The sequence below is a fragment of the Protopterus annectens genome, chromosome 6.part0, assembly GCF_019279795.1.
Source record: "Protopterus annectens isolate FY-2018-M chromosome 6.part0, PAN1.0, whole genome shotgun sequence".
Lineage (NCBI taxonomy): Eukaryota > Metazoa > Chordata > Ceratodontiformes > Protopteridae > Protopterus > Protopterus annectens.
This window is the reverse complement of record NC_056737.1, coordinates 1711010590-1711031250: the sequence shown is the minus strand read 5'-3', so window position 1 is coordinate 1711031250 and position 20661 is coordinate 1711010590.

Here is a 20661-nt window from a genome sequence, read left to right as displayed (position 1 = left end):
AGTTTGACCAATACAACATGGCTTTTATGAGTGCCCACAGTGTCACCAAATAAAAATAAGTACTCTCAAAGGTTAAACTATTTTCTAAAAAAACAGCCACAATGAAAAGTTTAAATATATTTAATAATAAATAATAAAAGAACATGCAAATACTAAATATCTATTTACAATAAACACCAGATTTTCAATCAAAGGAAATATTAAAAATAACACAGATGGATAGATTCACACAGATACAGAAAAACAGTACTTAACTAATCTCACTATATTTTCCTGACTGATCTAAAGAATTACTATTCTCTAGTTCACTTAGTAGAGCAAGGCAAGATGACGTGGTTGAGTGGTCATTCTTTGTCAGGTTTCAAAAACAGACTGCCCTGAGACTTCTGTGTACTCTAGTATTAAAAATAATTTCAGTGCTGGATTACAGAATGACATCATATACATCTGGTCATCTGACTCTGGTTCATACACTATCCCCTTTACTAAAAACTGAACCAGAACCTAGCACATATGTGTCATAATACACATGCACAGAGCTTTGCTAAGATGTGTTATAGCATCTGGAAGCTATAAAACCATTTCAAAAACTTCCACCCTTCCAGGGTAGCAATTAGTTTACCCCTAAGGGCAATACAGTAGGATTTCTAGTCGTGGTCTTCACAAACATTTTGTCTGTGGCTGAAATCAGAATTCTGAGATGCAATCTTTATGGCCTAAACCAGGTAATTTAATTTCAGACTATTTTTCAAAGTTAGCTGGACTGAGATTAACCTCTTCTCCTCCAGTATCCTCTGTTACAATATATTAATTTCACCAGTTATAATACAGTCTGACATACAGGTGTATTTCTTTTCTGTCCAGAAGGACCCACTATTGGTACATTTTTAACACAAGCAGCTTTACAAATACATTTTGAATACAAACACCTGTATAAATCAGTTTGATATACAAATGAAATGAAATCCTTTACAAAACTCCAGCTAGTTAAGCTGGCATATGTTACACATTCACCGCCTACTTCTCCTGGCATAGCTGGCAATACTCACATCATCATACTGCTCCTCAGCAGAAAATCAGTAAAGTATTGTATGGAGGTGCCAGTGATGTGTGATCATATATTCCTACTGTAAACATCTTCCATTATTCTTAAATGTGGTTTGCAAATCTGGCAGACAGTTATCTGAGGTACTCTGGACATCAGCAGCCCACCTTGTAATGTGGGCACCTCCTTACCTGTAAAAACAACAAAAAACGGAGTTGGAAATGCAAACAAATGTATAATATACAGCAAATATTTTGGGTAGAACTCTTCTTCAGTGCAATGTAAGAACTTCAGCAGACATTTTTAAAGACATTCAAATAAAACCACACATGACACAGTGCCAATAACAATCCAATAACAACTATTTAATTAAAACACTTAAATCATGTTCAACTATTCAATTAAAACACTTAAATCATGTTACATAAGCATTCTATATAAAACATAACATAAAAATGAAATATAAAAACATAAAATAATTATCAATTCTATCTGTATTACATCTGTCTTTTTAACCAAAACTGGTTTGATGCTTACTGCAGCATTAGCACCTGGTGCACGGTCAGCTTGCAAATGGATTATCCAGCTAAGTTCCCTAGACTCTGAGATATTATTCAAATCACCACCTCTAATATTTCTATAAGCTATATCTATCACCGTGAATAAAAATTCATGGTCCTGACCATGTATGTGCATATGTTTAGATAAAGCATTAGTTGGAACATTTCTTCTAATCTCTGACCTATGCTCAATAATACTTTATTTAAGTTTACGAGTGGACTTACCCACATAAAATGCAGAACATTTCTTGCATGCAGCAAAACATTTAAAAATAAACTCCTTGTTAGCAATTGGATGTATAAATCTATTTATATTTCAGATATATCCACAGCATGTGCAATTATAACAGGGAAATGTACCCAGTTTACTAGCTGATATGTCATCCCTTTTATTCAATAAATGCATTTTGTTATTTTGCTGTAACAAAGCCTTCTTTTCAAATTATTACAAGTTATATAATAAAAATTTGCCCCTAGATTTAATAAAATCCATGTAGGCATAGTGTAGAACCTACACAGAATGTTACCATGTCTGAATACATGGTTCTTTCTCGGCAGGGCACCATGCATATTAATGATGGTGCATTGTTGAGGGATAGCCATGGACCATGGTAGGGAGTGTGGTGCTAACTGTGTCAGCAGATGAGTAACACACTCCCTGCACTGTCCAATTGTATTATAAGAATGTAATTTAATTTTTTTTAAAAGGCATCTTTGCCTGGTGTGGCATGGAGTGCAGCAGTGCTAAGTGGTGCAGAGACACCAGACATCTAAAAATAGAAACCAGATGTCTTTAATTATTTATCTAAAGGTCAAGTTTAAGCTTAGCTGAACAGTTTGCGCAGCACGGTGCTCAGCACTGCTTAGAGGTAGCTTAGAGGTATATGTAAAGGTATAGTAAAATTCCAGATATCCACGTAGCTAAATGGGTAGAGTTATGGCCTTATGTGCAGTAGGTGCAGGGTTTGAATACATGGGAGGGCAAGTTAACATTTTTGTTCAAAATAGAAATTATGCAAATTATTTTTAAATACTAAGCTCTGCTAAGATCTGCTAAGACCTGATAAGCACTGCATAAACAAAATAACGGCTGGTAATGTTTATACACTGCTTGGCACTGCTTGGCTAGTTTGTGCACTGCTATGTACTGCCAAGCACTAAGCTCTAAGCACTGTTTATCTGAGCTGTGCTGGTTTGTGTGGTTTTAAGCAACACAGTGCATTTTTAAATATTACCCATTGGTGTGTAAGGGTGGGAAAACAGGCTATATTAAGCCCAGTAGGCAGGAATACAGCGTAATCCATTGCATTTCTGTCTCTGAAGGATACAATGGCAGTCACTGGAGAAGGGTCGTGCTTTCAGGTGCAGTGGTGGGGCATTCAGGAGTCCAGGGTCATTGTCAGACTCCTTGTGGAAAAACCATGAGGGCCGGCTGATGCAGGGAGGTTACCAGGGCTCAGAGTGCAAAGCAGAGGCCTGGAATTGGCTGGCAAGGGATCTCACCAGTGCAGCTGGTATCCTCCACACAATTGAGCAGTGTTGTCACCACCATGATGACCTGAAAAGATGGAAGAGGGCTCTCTTGTAGACACCTGAATGGGTCCAAGAATTCTGGGCTGGGAATGTCCCACATGTATGTAAGCACTATTACCTGTGTTTCACCAATATCTAATCTTGAATGTCTGCTAAACTGGTATTCATAATGGTGTGCTTCTTTCCCAACAGCTGCAAAGGAGAGGGGTTGCAACATCGAGGCGCATGCCTGGCACTTGGCCAGGTTGCGTCGTGAGTGCTGTGACTACAGATGTATGTTGCAGTCAAATAAGCACGAAAAAGTAAAGCATTAACTGCGATTATGTATATACAGTAAAGATTGTATTGCAATGAATGTGGACTTACACCTGTACTGCAAGAAGTGCATACTGCCAATTGTAGTGTCATAAGCAGGAAAGACTAAAGCATTAACCATAATAAAGTATATGCAATAAACTTTTTAGTGCAATAACTGTGGAATTACAGCTGTATTGCAGCACCTGCATAATGACAACTGCTGTGCAATAAAAACATGAAATTATACCAGTAACTGATTGAAAGTATCTCTAATAAGGTCTGTTGTGCAATGACTGTAGAAGTAGGGCTGTTTTGCAAGAAATCAATTATTGCAACTGTTCCGCAATAAAAACATGAAATAATATCAGTACCTGCATGAAGGTATATCTAATAAAGTTTGTTGTGTAAGAAGTGTGGAAGTAGGGTGTTTTGTAAGAAATCAATTATTACAGCTGTTCTGCAGTAAAAACACAAAATAATATAAGTACCTGCATGAAGGTATATCTAATAAACTCTGTTGTGCAATAAGTGTAGGTTCAGAGTTGTTTTGTAAGAAATGACCCAACGCAACTGGTCTGCAATGGCACATGGACCAACAGCAATAACACCAAGGTAAATTGTGTATGGCAGGATTGCCTTTTTCTCAACATTGCATGTCAGGTACAAGTATTCAGGCTGTGAGGTACGGTGCTGTAGTGAGGTATAACAGTGTACTAGTTGTAGACTGCAAATAATAACCCATAATTGGATATTGTTTGTTGAATTCACAGATGTTTCAACACACTAACAATGTATTGTGTACACCTGCATTCTATGTAGTAATGTATAGTTTACCTAGTATCTCTGTCATGCTTGAATGTCATGAATATGTGCTCAACTGTCACTGCAGTCAAGTATAAAACTGTACCACTATTAGCAGGTCATATTTTGGTGCCAGGTAAGCGCTAGGCAAATATCAGTCAATTAGTAATCAGCAGTGACTCAGTAACTCAGTTTACTAAATGCTGTGTATGAAGTACATTTTTTCCACACACAAACCAGGGTTCAAATCCAGTGTTATGTAGATCTAAATATTACAGTATCAGTCCTGCAATGTTTACAGATATTCTCTCCACTGGAACTACAAGTAAATGGGTGAGGTATCCCATATTATGAGTGAATTATTGTGTGCTTAGAAGTCACAGACTTTTACAATCATTACCAGGAATGTGAAAATATAGCATAAAATACAGAAAATAAATATAATAATAATAAAATAAATAAAATGTGTAAACTTTGGTATGGCTACATGCCTGGAGTGTGTGTTAAAGGTTGCTGCAGTCAATTAATACATTTGATGCAGATGTCCTCTGCAGTCACTGCTATTGGGTTCTATCCCCATGCCTGCCAAGCATGGCATGATAGTTGTTTACTCTCTGTACTGTACACATACATGTCTCTCAAGTGTCATGCTGTCACGGAATGTAATTACTGTTGCGTAATCCCTCTGTCACAGATGTATCATCAAAATGATTATGTAAATAGAAAACTAACACTAACAGTCACAGCCCTTAAGGCTAAACAACACACCTGATACACTTGTAATAGGTGACTCTATCATCAGGCACACTGACGTCCCACTCACCAGGCTGAACAAGGAGAAGGTCACGGTGAGCTGCCTGTCAGGTGCTAGGATCCACCACATAACACAAGCACTCAGGTCACTCCAAGGCAAGTACAAATATGACTCGGTCATTGTCCATGCTGGTGTGAATGACCTGAGACGTACCTCCCTGGACTACATGAAAAGAGACATAGAGGAGCTCTCTGAGCATGTAGCCCAGGCCAGTATGACCCTGACCTTGAGTAGCATCTTACCCTCACCAAGAATGATGCCGCAATATGAAGACAAGATGATCAATTTCAACAATTGGCTTAAGTATTGGTGTCATTCAAAGGGGATCCAATGCCTGTCAGCCTGGGATGATATGCTCGACAAGCCACGATGCTTCGCTAGGGATGGCTTGCACCTGTCACCCCTGGGCTTTCGGATATTGGCAAAGGCTCTTGCTTCCCCCATAGTGCCTTTTTTAGGCAAGGCTCAAAAGACAAACCCACATCCATAGGTATCACAAGGGATAAGAAACTAAGAGTAATGCTACTCAATGCCAGAAGTCTAAACCTCAAGATGCACGCACTCAAAACTCTCCTTAGCATGGAGAACATCGATATCTGTGCAGTAACAGAAACCTGGTTCAAGGCTCCCGAGAGCACCCCAAAACTTGGACCGAACCACAAAAGGAGGGGGAGTATCAATATTCGTCAAAGATACCCACACCTCCAGGTTGGTGGCACAGCACGAAGCATCAGAGACTATCCATGTGCAACTAACAGTGGGTAAAACTGCCTTCCAGTTTATAGTCTGCTACAGACCACCCTCCCAAACCCAGGAACCCCACTCGGCCTTCCTGAGAACACTGGAAAATATGAAGGTCTCTCCAAACACCATTATATTGGGCGACTTCAACTACCCAAACATAGACTGGGAGCATTACTCTAGCTCCAACACCCTAGCCCAAAGGTTCCTAGAATTTATAAACTCAAATGCTATGGAACAACTTGTTACCACTCCCACAGGAGGGGAAAACATACTGGACCTGATCATCACCAACATGGGGACTCTATGCTCCAGACCAGAAGTGTATCCCTCACTGACCATAAACTAATCTCACTGGGTATTCACATCCCGACCCTACCCCCTGCCCAGAAAACCACAGTGAAAAACTTTTCTAAAGCAAATTTCACACTCCTCAAAACCAAGGTGGAATCCTTCAAAGCCCTGGAGCCTGTGAAAAATATGGGCCAGACCGCAGAATACTTTATAAACGCATTCTATGAACATCTTCAGGAATGCATGGATCATGCAATCCCAAATAAAACCAAGACCCAATCCCCCAAAGGCAGACGTCCTGTCTGGTGGACCCCAGCCATAAACAAACTATACAATAGAAGGAGGAAGCTACTGCATGATAGAGCAAAATCCCAAAAAGGGAAGGCATCTCTGATCAGTATTAGCAAAAAACTACGGGCACTCATAAAATTGTCTAAGGCCAGCTTCGAGAGAAAAATTGCACAGGACACTAAGGATAATCACAAGGCTTTCTTTAGTTATGTTAGGAACCTGGGTGGGAATTCCCAGATATGCTCAGAATTAGTCCAAAATGACAAAAATACATCGAACCCACAGACATTGCCAACATCCTAGCTGACAGGTTCAGCGCAAACTTCTCCCTCCCACCAAAAGGGCAAATATCTATCCCAGCAGAGTGCTGCCCCCCTGACATCTCAGATGCTCAGGTAAGAGCTGCCCTCTCCAAAGCAAAAAACACAGCATCAATGGGACCAGACGATGTCCCGGGCTGCATCCTACATGAACTCCAAGAAGAGCTAAACCCACACATAAAACTACTGTTCAAACTCAGCCTTACTACAGGATATGTACCCAAAGAGTGGCGTACAGCAACAGTGGTCCCTCTCCACAAAGGTGTTGCCTCAATGGATCCTGGAAACTATCGCCCCATAAGCCTGACTAGCTTGGTCTGCAAAACTATGGAAAGGATCATCATGGACCTCATAAATAAAGATATTGGGGACCTACAGACACTGGATCCTACCCAGTTCAGCTTTGTTAAGGGCAGATCCTGCCTCTTAAACCTGGTCGATTTCTTTGAAACAGTCACCAAGGCCATTGACGAGGGGAAGGTGGTCCACACAGCCTACCTGGACCGCGCAATAGCCTTCGATACAATACCCCACTCGGGCATTATAGATAAGCTCACCAGCTTAAATATAAACCCCTATGTCACTAGATGGATTTCAAACTGGCTCAAGGACAGAACCCACATGGTTGGAATTGCTGGAGCCATGTCAGACTCCAAACCAGTTACAAGTGGTGTCCACAAGGCTCAGTCCTGGGACCTCTCCTGTTCGGTATATATTTCTCGGAGGTACAGGCCAACACGGAAGGACTGTAGCTGACCATGTTCGCAGATGACTGCAAACTGGGCGCCATAATCGACTCTCCAGCCAACACAAGCATCCTCCAAAAGAGCCTCATAGAAACAGACAACTGGTGCCAGAGCCATGGCCTCAAGCTGAACACCAAAAAGTGTATAGTCATCCCCTTTGGCAAAAACAAAGTGCCCACAAATTACCACATAGGTGGTAATCCATTAAGTACAGAAGAAGTAATTAGGGACCTGGGGACCCAAATTGATAGCAATCTCTCATTTGAGTGGCCAAAGTGGTTAGAAAAACATTTTATATAGCCCACCTAATCATGAAGGGATTCACATCTAGATCAGGGGAGGTCATCGTGCCTCTTTACTCATCCCTCATCAGGCCCATAATTGAGTACAATGCCCCTTTTGGGATGTACCTTACCAGACACCTGCAGCAACTGGAAAGACCCCAAAAGTACCTCACCAAGAGGATCAAAGGGCTCAAACAGATGCCATATGCTGCCCGGTTAAAGAAACTTCAGCTCTACTCAGTGGCATACCGCCTGCTCAGAGGCGATCTGTGCCTGATGTATAAAGCCATGTCCAACCCGGAATTAATGGACATGCTGCACCTCAGAAAATCCAAATCCCATTGAGCTACGCTCTCGAGAGACTTGAACCTCAGCACTGAAATAAATAGGACATGCTGGAGGGACAGATTCATAACCCAGAGGCTCCCTTCACTCTGGAATAAAATCCCAGTCCAGGTTAGGCAGACTCCCTCATTGACTCTCTTCAAGAAGAATCTTGATGAGTGGATGGGAGATTGTAGGTTTACCCCGGGTATCACTTCTGTGTCACTGTTAGACAGAGGCACAGTATACTAACCTCGAAAAAGGGCATAGCAAAATTAATTTAAAATGGGTGGCGAAAGCCAAACACACTCCGGCTAGGCTTATAAATGCCCTAGGGCAGATAGCCTAGTATGAACCTATGAACCTATGAACTACATCAGCCCACAGCATACCTTGGTAGTTATATAGGTACACCTCATGTGCAGGTGTTCTGTGTAGTTGCATACTTGCAGTTGTTACTGCTTGGCCCATACTGTCCCATGCAGATAGCTTGAGAGGTATGTACATGCTACAGCAGCTTAAGGGCACTTTTACACATAAATAAAGGACAGACCTGTAGAGTAGATAGCAGTATTGTTGTCAGCTATACAGCCTATAATGGTATTAATGGACTGTATTTCTCTCTCTCCCCACCCCTTATCTTCAAATATTTATTATTATTCATTGGTTATGGTTTACTATTAACATATGTTGTTCCACACACTTTATTTTGGGGCATGTGTTTTATTATTGTTCTGTATTACAATGGTTGCATATTAACATATCTTGTTGAATTACCTATTCTGTTGGCCTTATGCTGTAACTGTTACTGGCATGTTGTTAATATACTGACTGTTCTGTTATTTATTGTTGTGTTTCACATAATATGCATTGAAATATAATGGGGGTATTTCCAATGTTCTGGCATGCAGTTATTACTAACAATGATTTTGTTCATAGCTAACCTATATGTATTGCTTTACCTCCATAACCACAACACATCAGAGTAGGCTGGTTCATGCTGATCAGCCTACCCTACCTCAGCTGGCATTGGCACTGGGTCCCAGCACGTCTGGGACCCATGCCGGTGGTGGTGGCCCCTCTGTTGGCCCTGCACCACCTTCAGGTGAAACCACCTCAGTGGATGGGGGCCCCCCTTGAGAGCAGTGTCACAGGGGCAGTAGGAACTTAGGATCAACTACCGGCCATGGTGCACAGGATTGTTCATAGGAGCTATGAACATTGCCTGCACCAGATTGAGGGCAGACTGGGCAAACTGGTGGGCCCAGCTGATCCTGGTGCCCAGCCTCCATCACAGCAACCTTTGGGGCAGTGAAGGAGCAGTGTCAATTTCCCATGGGTGGGTACCTCAGTCACACTGCTGCCATCTTGAGGCACATGGACTTTGGATTCCACAACACCCTACCTATCCAAGGTGTTTACCCCCCTCATGTGTCTGTCTGCAATTGCATCCTCTCCTACCCAACTTACCTCCCCACACATACTTATATCCTTTCCCCAACATTCCACTCTCTCCTTATTAAAAAACACACACACACACACACACACACACACACACACACACACACACACACACACACACACAGGCACCTGTCCCACAAAACATATTGCCCCATACCTAGCTCTCCATTTTGCACTTGTATCCACTGGACACAACTAATTTGGTCCGATTGGCTTGACAACACATTTATGTTGTCCTCACCCCTCACTCTGGGGTTTGAGAGTCTAAATTCATCCACAAAATTTGTCAAAGTGCACAGCTGTTGCTGTACAAGAAATGGAAAGCTATGATTCTTCCCTACACCTGTCATGCATATTCCTACCTGCCTCATTTCACCACTGCCCTATCACCCCCTTTTTCTTTTTAATTTTTTAGTGCAGAGCTAAGCTGAGCACCATGATGTGTCGCGCAGCACTTCTTAAATGAGCCTTAATAATTCTATGTGTTTCTCACAGTATTAGATACATGTACAAGATAATCACACTTGGCATGTTTTGAACCCAGGTGCCTGTCAAGTACAGCCTACTGCACTAACCCACTAGGCCATACAGCTGTCAGTTAAGACAGGTGTTTCCAGCAATACATACTGATTGCCACTGACAGACTGAAATCAAACCTAATGTGAAAAATGGGGAGTGTACCTGGGACTCTGATGCAAAAATACACCAGTAGACAGCCAAATGAATACTAATTGAGGTGTGTGAGGCCTGAGATAGCAGGTAAATGTTCCCTTTTACTTGCAACATCTTGAAACACACCTGCTAAGGCATCAATGGCACAGTACATATGTTCAAATGGGACGCTGCTGCAGAACAACTGCCTTTGAAAGCCATGTACATACTGATGGATGCAGACAATGTGTGTCAAAGTCTGTATGTCAGCATATATACCTGACAAATACACCTGCTCCTGTACTGACTCAGTAGCACAGTTTGTTAAATGCCTTGCATACAGAACATTTTGCCACACACAGTCCTGGGCTCGAATCCAGTGTGTTGCACTTCAATTGCATTGTTGTGAACACAGCAAGTAATGACTGAGTCATGCAATTTTAATCCCCATAGGTTACTGCTACTGAATTATCAGCTACCCAGTTTTGCAAGTCACAGGCCTGCAGGTAGGGGCTCACTTCACATATTCGTATAGCCTAACTATATGTTGCCTACCACTATGTGATTGGCACTGTTGCATAACAGATGTACCTTAAACACATGCCTGGATTGAACTGTAATGGGTACCCTTACCCTGACTCTTCTGTAATGACAGGGCTGCCACAGCTGCCACAGTTACATGTACAGCGTGCTGGCCTACAAAGTGTTCACACTCCCCCCATGTGTCCTAGGCTGCAGTAGCAGCTGTAGCCTGCAGCATACATGGCTGTATGTTAAGGTAGTATCTACAGACCGACCATACCTCCAAACGCCCTATAACAAGGGATCCAGGCACAACCATACCTAAGGGGGTGCAAAGGCCCAGAAATAGGTACATGTTTCACAGTTTGCCCCTACAAAGATAGTAAGTTGACAGAACAGCAGCTATTACATTCATATTCTGATGGGTATGAAATGTGACACTCACATGTCTCTCTCCCCTTTCTGACCTCAATCCACAATGTTTGCCAGTGAACTGCCAGTTGACTACACTGTCATGGGACACTGACCAAACATATGAGGCAAAACTGTGGACATACTTCATACACATGTACAGTGGACAGTATTTGTACTGATGATGTAGTCTCCACACCTCACTAATGTCCATCTCAAAAACTAAGAAAGGGGCCAAGGTCTACATGAAGGCCTTATATATTGCACTGTGGTGCCACATTATTGTCTAATGATAGTGCAGTTCAGCTGCTTTGGATGCAATTAGCAATTCTGAGACACAGATTGGTGCAGAGGCAAATACTTGTTAATGAGCATTACCTACAAAAGGCAAACAACTGCTTATAGGGAACAGGTCTGTATGCGGTTTTACTCACGCAGACAGCGTATGTACAAAACATATGCAGAGGAATGTTTCAAAAAAAGGAATACATCACTCTACCAGTTATGTACTACATTTACCATAAAATGGGATGCAGATGGTGGATGGAGGTATGGGGAATAGGGATTAAAACAGTAGGCTTGTATTAGATCTGTGATAATGACATGTCAGTGATACTCTGCTGTCCAACACCTACAGGCATGCCTCTCAACTGTCCCTGCTTTGAATCACATCTCTGCTCTGTCCCTGTTCATCCCTCCTACAACAGTCGGCTGTTGTAATAAAGATAGTGGATTATGCATAAGACATAGTGACACTAAGTAAGGGTGTACACTCCTGTAACATCAAATGATGTACTGTAATGCACCTCCTCTCAGTCTGTCAATGTCACACATAAATATTACTAACATTGTAAAAGTGTCCTGGAATGTCCCTGATGTACTCTGGCTAAGTCTCTGTTTCGTGGACATTCATCCCTGTCTGGTCAAGAGCTATGCCTAATATACCTGTCAGCCTCCTACAGCAAGAAATCAGGACAAAGCCATATGTAATGGGGGGAGAAAGGCCCAAACTCAGTGACAGACTATACATATTGGCCATACAAAGTAAGAATTTGAATAGACTAACTGATATTACTGTAGCCTAAGTGTTGTCTGATGGGTGACATTTAGATTCTGTGTCAGTTTTCTGACAGTCTCTATCAATCAATAGACAACCATTTGTCAGACAGCAACAAGTTTGTGCAAGAAGGACCACATGTATGAGGCAAACATGGTGATATTCTGCAAACATCTGCATAGTTGTGAGTTATGATGCCTACAGGGAACGTATACTACAGCAGGTTTGCATTGCTGCCTGTCATTGTGGCACACTGGTGTTGCCGGACTGTCCCCATATAGTTGTTGAAATAGTACACTGCTAGTTTGTCCAACAGTGGCTGTATGACATATTAGTGGAGATTTGCCCACATGGGACACATCACAGTACACTGCAGTGATGGATGTAGAGACATACAGCAGAATCTATCACAGTATATAAGGACATTACCCAGTATTGTTACTATCTTGGTGATAGCCACACATGTAGTGTGTAGCCAAACTATGGGGTATGATGTGTGAGGGAGCAGTAGGTAGTGCAGGCCATTATGGATGTGTGTGGTCTCTACATAGTGGGTATCCACACATCTGGTCCTGTAATGTGCTCTCCTCTTGTTGTCTTGCAGGAACAATGTACCAACGGAGACATCCTCCATTTTCATCTGCAGAGAATGACGCTATACTAGATGCCCTCAGACTCAACCATGACATCCTGCTGTCAAGGGGTTGCCACAGTCATGAACAGCAGGCAGCATTGTGGGCCAACCTTGTGAAGGCTGTTCATCAACAGGACCTATGAGCAGGTCCAACACTGGGCCACAGATATGGTCAATGACACACGTTAAAGGGCAGCTGCTGTTGTCACCGGTGGAGGGACTGCAACAGAAAAACCACTCTCAGCCACAGAGGAATTCCTGGTGAACCTAGGATCAACCAACATCTCTTAAGCAGCCATCACACCATACATCCTGGAAGTGAGTGCCACAGCGCCCACTTCAGAGGAGTATCCAGGTAAACGTACTGTGTTCACCAGTATAATACATTAGCAGTCATTGTGGTAAGCTCTACAGACACATATTACCTTGTAATACTGCAACATTTGGGGATTAAATTTGCATGACTTAGGTCTGTCGGGTGGGCTGGAATTCATGGTCCTGTACCTGGTAAATGTGATACTATTGTTTTACAGATCATATATACCCTATGAAAGTTAAGGGCTGCCATTTTGCCTTATGCACAACTGTTGTGCTTAGCCAGAGTAGAATAGTTGTATGTTCCATTTTGGAGCAGTTAAATACAGTGCATAGCCTAGGGAATGACAGGTGTGTAGTTGTACACATATTAACATGTTTGCATTTATAGTTATGAGCAACTATGCAGCCTGCTAAACATGAGGCAATTACTCCAAGATGTCCATTCAAACACAATAGGGATAAGGTACATACCTGAGGCAGTGCTACTACAACTGGTATACCATTGTCAACGTAGGTGTACTGGGTTTTATGTGAAGTTCTATCACATACACTGTCATACTGCATACCTCACAGGTGTATTGTACTGGCAACATTACCCAGATGTAGGTGACATGCATGTTATGCAGGGCCTGGGTTGTTTGTGTATGTTGTTGTGAGTTTGTGTGTTGTGCATTGGATCAGAGATGAGAAGATGTGGAGTTGCGGATCCTCATCTGTATGAGTCTGTGTGGATTACCATATATAATAGTGCAGGTGGCAATGTACTGCTTTTTTCTTGCTTTTCACGGGTGAACAGGGGGGTTGGAGTCTGTCCCACTCACAACCTGATATCAGTGTCTCATTGGACTCTGATGATGTTGGTGGCCATAGTGAGGCACAGGTAGGGTTGTTGGTGGCTGACTCTGTCCCAGAGGTTGACATTCCTCTTCTGCCCCATTGTCCCTGAGCACAGTCAGTATGCCCACACATTCCCAGAAACAGATGCCACAGATATTGGACAGTCAGAGGGTGGTGACATAGTACAGGACAGTGTGAGAACTATGGCATCAGTGAGTGTAGATATGAGCGAGGTCCTGCAAAGGCAGATTGACAGGGGTGCTCCAAGGAGGACTGCTGCCCATCCACCTCCTGTTGCAGGTGTCACTTTGCGGGTCACTCGCCACATGTTTTGGGCTGTTATGGAGGCACAGGCATGATCTGAATGCAACACCGGACAGATGCTTAGGGTTATGGATGCAGGACAGTCTGACATTTGTGACTGTGGCCACCACACTGGTGGTGCCATGGAATGTTTCACTGATGTAGTGGACAGATGGTGGGCTGAGACAGTGTCTGTCTTTGTGCATGTTGTCTGTGCTGGAACATGGGGTTGGAGTTGAGATGGGCATCAGACACATGGATGTAGACCAGCAACACCAACTGCTGGCAGTCCGTATGGCCATGTACACTCATGCTCCTGTAGTGGCAGTACCTCCAGTGCTACAGATGGAAGTGTGCTTTCCACACCATGATATGGCAGGTCATGGGCATGTGGTCCTGGGTTGTCCCGTGGGGGACACAGGCCCAGCAGACAGTAGTCACTGTCAGGTACTAGCACCACATCTAACCTTGGGCATGATGCTGCCCATGCTACACCTGGTGAAGCTAGTTTCCGTGTTCATGGCTGGAGATGGTGAACTGTCCACTCTACCATGTAAGGTCCACAGCTGTCCACCATACACACATGTAAGGCTAGCACTGGGCTTGAATATGTACATATACACACTCCAACTCCATTGTCACATGCAGGTCAACGACAGACACACACGGCACCTCTCCATGGCCCATGTAACCAGCACCCCTTCCTGACTCACACACATGCTGTCAACTGTTTGGCACAGCCTAGGGCTCTGGCACTCTCGCACCACACCCTGTGCATGTAATGATATCTGTGCCACATCCCTGCTATCCATGCCATCGATGCGGGGATCTGCATACATGTGTCTGATGCACAGGTTGACTATATAACTTTACATGTGTTTGTGTAGTGCAGTAGTTTTATGCCATGGCAGTTGTTGTGGGCCATGGCAGGTACTGCTTGCTGGCATGTGTCAGGACTACACATCAAACATTGTGTATCTTTGCTTCCTGATGGTACACTGGCAGTAGTGTTACAGAATGACAGGTGTGTCATGGACATGTGTATGTTTTTGTCCCAGGAGTCTGAACGGTTCGACTATGGACACATGGTGGCAACACAGCGACACAGAATGGCAAGGCAGCATAGCAGAGATAAGATATCAGCAAGGTATGCCAGTATACATGCATGGCTCCCTAGGTGCATATGTATAGAACAGTGTGTCAGGGACAGTGGGGCCAGTCAGTGTCATCATGCTTTCACACCCTGTGATACATGTCACCTGGGTATTCAGCACGTACAACTCTAGATGGTGGTGGACATCAATTATTTTTATGTAGAGGAGGGCAATTTAGGGCCAGCCACTAGTCACAGGGCCTTAAAATGCATAACCACTGCACAGGGGTAGGTCACATGGGCATGTCTCTAGTGCTGTAAGGGGACATATTTACACACACAGACACACACACACACACACACACACACACACACACACACACACACACACACACACACACACACACACACACGTTGGATGATTTGAGATTAGAACCCCTACCTATTTAGTATTACACACTACAGCTTGCCCTGCTTATCACATGTGCCATGCTGTTTATCCAGTATTACACTGTCAGCCAGTGCTGTTAAGGTGGATGACATCAGCAGGCCTTGTAATGGAGGCCAATGTTGAGGCCAGCAGCTAGTCAGTGGGCATAAAATGCATAGCCGTTACACAGACTTTGCCCATACAGGCTTGTTGGAAGTGCTGCATGGGGATATGTTTACACACACACACACACACACACACACACACACACACACACACACACACACACACACACACACACACACACACACACACACGCACACACACACACACACACACACACACACACACACACACACACACACACACGCACACACACACGTTGGATGCTGTGAGATTAAAACCCCTACCTATTTAGTATTACACACTATAGCTCACAGTACTTATCACATGTGCCACACTGCTTATCTGATATGATACTGTCAGCCAGTGCTCTTAAGGTGGATGACATCAACAGACCTTATAATGGAGGCCAATGTTTAGGCCAGCAGGTAGTCAATGGGCATAAAATGCATAACCATTGCACAGAGATAATCTATACGGGCTTGTCTGAAGTGCTGCATGGGGATATATTTACACACACACAGTTAGATGTTGTGAGACTAGAACTCCTACCTATCTAGTCATGCACATGATAGCTTGCAGTACTTACTGCGTGAGCCATGGAGTTTACCTGTTGTTAGATTGTTAGCCAGTGCTCTTAATGTGGATGACATCCGCAGGCCTTATAGAGGAGGGAATTTAGAGGCCAGCAGACAGTCACAGGGCCATAAAATGCATACCACTGCATGTCTATAGTGCTGTGAGGGGATATATTGACACGCACAGAGTTGGAGGATGAGAGATCCGAACTTTTACCTATCTATTATTATACACTACAGCTCACAGTACCTATTGCATGTGCCACAGGTTATGTCTGTTGTATATGTTGATGCAGGCACAGTACTTGTGCAGTATGAAAAGTGGCCTTGTGTTAGACAGCATGTGTGGCCTGCAGAGTGATACTGCTTGGTACTGTTATTGTAGCTAGTGTCCTAGTGGTGGGATACCTGGTAATATATCTGCTATGTGTGTACACTTACCAGTCTGGCCATATGTGGCTGTTTGCAGTTTGATAGGCAGACATGTAGCCAGAGACAATATGGCCTATCCAAGGAATGAGCTTGCACCCATTGTACATTACACCACCTGTGTACCTATGTCTGTCTGCAAGATGACAGCCCACAGGCTCAAGGGTCTGTGGGCGAGTGGATTAAATACTGTTGTGGCCTTGGTCTGGCGCCATTGGCAGCTGTTGTGATGTGTATGTGCTGATAACCCCAGCATACAGGGGTATCAATGGTGTATAACTGGGTTGACTCCTTAAATATAGTTGTGTGGGTCAGTAATGTAAATAGATAACCCCAGCATTCAGGGGTATGTGGGAACATTCGTACATCCCCACCCATATCTATATCAATATTGTATAACATGGTTGACTCCTTAAATACAGTTGTGTGTGTCAGTAATGTAAAGCTCCATGTGTTCAGTAGAAGTATGTGGGAAGTCTCTGTATCATTATACTTTATATAGCTATAGATACATCTTCTTATCATATATATATATATATATATATATATATATATATATATATATATATATATATGCCACATACTGATAGAGACACTAATCAAGTGTGGGGGGATAGGGAGTGACAGATATGTATATGTAGCTGTATGTATGTACAGACATATTTTCACATAGCAGGTCTTTGGGTGGTAGAGGCAACAGACATGGGCTCAAGTTAGCTAAATGTAGGAGCATGCCCAGTGTGATTGTCAGTACTTACAAGGTGACTCCAGGCCAGAGCTACCTGTACTCCAGTCCAGGATTATTGTGTGCTGCAGGCCATTGGCTGCTGCACTCTTACTACAGTACTGCAGTTGCCTGATATTGTCCAAGACATTTCCCGACTGTTTGCTGACCTTTATATGTGACTCAAACTTCAGAACTATATAGAGCTTCACAGACTGTTGAGACTTTTGCCTCATATTTTTGGCACGTTTCACATAACATTGTGGTTATCTGGCAAATTAGTGGCAAATCACTGAAGATTGAAGTAAATAAATAATGACAGACATTTGAGTTTCAGAATCCATGCACATCAGGAGAGTTATGCTAATGCAGGACCTGTTTATTCTATAGGCATTCTACATTTGCAGGAGCACATATTTAAAACCTGTCCCAATTTGTGGGCCTTGGTCCCACTTTTATTCACTTTATTTGGCCAGATTTCCTGCTCTAAGAGGTTGAGAGGTATGATGTGACTGGGATTAAACACCACACACAGGGTAACAGTCTGCATACCTCTCCCGGTACATGTTTTTGCAGAATGTCCAGCATTTTGCCCCATATGTCTGATGTGTTCTTCATACATTTGTGGTTTCCCATGCTATACTGTACAGTGGTCAATGATTTGTTGTACCTACTGACACATTTAAGTGATGGCCTTTACATCCTGCAGCTAATCTGACCTGTTGCAGCCTGCTGTTATACTAGCCAGCTGCTAGGTTACTCAGAACATGTACAATGTCTGTCTGTAGGTATGGCCCTTTGTGCCCCTATTCACTCTGGCTTTGTCCATCTTTCTTGCAGTAACATATTGAGGGGGTTATGACAGTCTGTGAGACTACCAGCTTTTGAGTATCTCACATGCAAAATATGTTGGATGTTGCCAGATTCAAACCATCAGCACCATTGCATATACTACTGTCCCTGGCCCACTGAGGCACACCAGCCAACAGAGAGGTTTCCTTCCTCACACTATCAACAAGATAGAGGAATTGTCTGGTCTGCTTGTATATCATTGCAGACTTACTGTTACAGCAATTGTATGGGAACACTGATATGTTTGGGGTGGGGGATGACCAGCCTATGCTCTGCTGGCATAGACAGTTGTGCAATTGTCCTGTGACCCCACTGTTTGACATCTCCCTGGAATACTGTCATGGAGTTTCCAGCCATGTGGCCTAGTGGCTATTATAGGGCACATACTAGTGAACAGAGTACCTGTTGTCCCAAGTGGCTGTTAGAGCTGTAGAAGTAGCCCACTATAAATCTCTGCAACTAGCCCAGTAGCACACTATATATATAGCCCACTATATTCCCTTGCATACATGCGTCAGGTCCGTACTTATGCTACCATATTGTAGTACACCTTTCAAGTGGTGTACAGGAGAGTGACTTACCTTGTGAATGCAGCAGTTGACAGACTTGTAGTTCGGGGCTGACTCAATCTGATGCATGCAGTCCACAGCCAATACATGGTGAGGTACAGGCTGTGTGGGCTGGCTGGCATAATTTTTACTAATATGTATGCGAGTCAGAGTAAGATGTCAGTCCCTAGGGCCCTAGGTTGTCAATGCATGTGCTATGTGTTGTCTCTTGGCCAGGGCCAGGGTATGTTAGGCACACCTAGCCTCAGGGGGTTCCTCCTCTGAGTCCCCCTGTGGGTGCAGCTGTGGTGACCTAGGCACTGGTGGGGAGCTGTGTATCCCTTCCCTTTGCTGATCCTGTAGCAGCTGTTTCTGCAGGATCATATTGTGTAGCATGGCACATACTGTGAGCATCTGTGCACATGTGGCTGGAGAGCACTGCAAGGCTCAACCAAATATATCAAGACACTGGAACCATGACTTCAACAGTCCAAACACATGCTCTGTGATGTTCCTGATTTGTGCATGTGCCTCATTATGGCATTCTTTGGTGGGTGGGTGTGCATTTCTGATGGGTGTTATCATCCACGGTTCCAGTGCATAGCCAGCATCCCCCAGTAAATGGCCATGTGGGATGTCCCCCCCCTAGCAAACATCTGATACAGCTGTGATGCATGCCAGATATGGGAGTTGTGATAACTGCCATGGCTTCCAGCACACACATTCATGATAATGCCCTGGGTATTGCACACGACCTGGCAGCTGATGGAGTGATACCCCTTGCGGTTGACGTAGATTCTGCCCTCTTCACCGGGTGGTGCCTTGATGTGTACATGAGTGCAATCTATGGCACTTAGTACCTCAGGATAGTGTGCTACATAGTAGAAGAGTTGCATACTGCTGGCTGTCTCCTCAGGGGTGTGGGGAAGATAAATGTGCTCACTGGCGTGTGGTAGCATGGCATCCAGGAACTGGTGAAGTACCCAGGAAGCAGTTGCCTGTGAGATCCCCATCATGTCCCCATTTGGTTTTTGGAAAGTACCTGTAGCTAGTATCTTAAGGGCTACACATACCTTTTCTTCCACTGGGATGAGTTCCCCTCTGTTGGCTCTGTGTCTGAGTTGAGGGCGGCAGAGCTCACTGAGTTGTTGTATATGTCCCTGTCCACCCTGTAGTGCTCTACAATCTTCAGCTCATGTAGCTTCTGATAGATTATCCTGGGCCTGAACACTCTTCTCCTTCTCAGTCTAGGCCTATGGTCAGTATCAGCAACAGTTGCATTGACCTCAGCATCTAACACATACATATGTAGCAGACCTGCTGCAGTCCCTAGCATTCTCTAGTTTAAAATTCCCAACTCTGTACTCCAATGGTTCAGAGTATGTAGAAAAACTGATTGTAGGGTGTATGCACACTTTATAGTGCTCTACTGTAGGTGTAGCCTGTATGATTGGCAAGCTATGATGTATTCCACCTGCCAAGTACATCATTAAGGGGTTTAATGGCCCTAGTTTAAGTGAAACAGGGCTCATTGGTAATTAATATATCATTGGCTTCCGCAGCCATTTTATTTTTGACAGCCTTCCTTACTGAGTACTGCGGCACACCGTGCAAACCTGCACCACACACATAAACAAGGC